The sequence below is a fragment of the Rhinolophus hipposideros genome (assembly GCF_964194185.1).
Source record: "Rhinolophus hipposideros genome assembly, chromosome: 7".
Classification (NCBI taxonomy): Eukaryota; Metazoa; Chordata; class Mammalia; order Chiroptera; family Rhinolophidae; genus Rhinolophus; species Rhinolophus hipposideros.
Window position 1 is genome coordinate 22,146,699 of NC_138053.1, and position 1,324 is coordinate 22,148,022.

The 1,324-nt window shown below is 46.3% G+C and overlaps 1 pseudogene across 1 annotated transcript; it reads right to left on the reverse strand.

Moving 5' to 3' along the window:
- Window positions 1-455: 455 nt before the first annotated feature.
- On the reverse strand, window positions 456-1,058 carry LOC308499619 (GTP:AMP phosphotransferase AK3, mitochondrial-like; annotated as a pseudogene). The gene has a single exon. The product of its transcript is annotated as a GTP:AMP phosphotransferase AK3, mitochondrial-like (transcript).
- Between the last annotated feature and the right edge of the window lie 266 nt (window positions 1,059-1,324).

A 1,324-nucleotide genomic window follows, 5' to 3' on the forward strand; every position in this document is an offset into this window, starting at 1 on the left:
CAGCGGCACCTCATTGTCTTCAATCTAGTTGCAGAGGGCGCAGCTCGCAGGCCCATGTGGGAATCAAACTGACAACCTTGTTGCCCAGAGCTCACACTCTAACCAACTAAGCCACCCGTCTGCCCTCAAACACTCTTACTGAACAAAAGTTAGATTACTACCAATTGCTCTTTTAATTTTGCTGTAAAAGAATTTTTTAAAGTTTAGATATCTCTGATATTTTTGAATTACACACACATAGAAGATAGCTGGATGAAACATACTAGACAATTTCAAAAGATAAATCTTAGTATCTGACTCATTTGGCATATCCTTACTATCTGAATAAAATCCATAGGAATGAAACTAATATGATTTTCGAAGAATTCATACATAGTGGAGTCTTAAAACGACGAACTTCTAAATGAAAGAAGGTAGAGATTCTCATCTTGCTAGTCACAAGCATTTTTTTTCCCTCATGGGTAACTGATGCTTCTGGTGTATTTGTGGAAATTTTGTTGCAGGAAAGCACGTGTATGGGGCCAGAGCATGTTGGTTTCTGTTCTGAAGATTATTTCCAACACCCCTCTTTTCTGGTAATATTCTAGGACCGGCTTTCTTTTGTCTTCCTAAGCCTTCAGTCTTTTGATAAGTGTCTCTGGTCTATTACCCTCACGCTTAATGAGAAGCTCTCCAATCAGATCATCATCCAACCCGACGTGTTTGGGAGGGTTTAATTGGAGGTTTTCGATGCACCAGCTGGATGAACCCAACAAGCAGCGAGGTGTTGTTGCATGAGGAGCTCCGAGGGCATGTTCAAGGTCATCACCAGGTTTATCTGATAAACTCCAGGGCTTCGGCTTGTGGGAGTGTCCTAGGGAAACTACACCACAGCCAGCAATCCTGGCTGAGACTTTCCAGCTCCTGAAAGGTCAGCTGAGACCTGATGTCCGGATGAGCCTCCCCAGGTCTCTGAAAGCCTTGGCCAGCACATCAATTTCTGTGCCCCTCAGCATGTTGTCTCGGAGCAGGTCCCCACTGGAGAACTTCTTCAGCTTGAAGTGTTTGATGATGAGCATCAACAGGATGTGCTTGCCGGGCGGGGGTGCCAATGATCACCGAGCGCAGGAGCTGCGCAGGCGCCCTCATGGTTGCCCAGAGAGGCCCGGGCTGCAGGACCGACCACTGAGCTGCAGATTGGCCTGCCCGGGGCAGCACCGCAAGCATGCGTGCTAAGGAGTGACCTGCAGTGGAAAAGGATATTTTAAAGTGGACACTACTAAAGAGCAAATTTGTACATTGAAATACCGAGCCAAGGAATTCTCCCACGATGCAGAATAGAGAG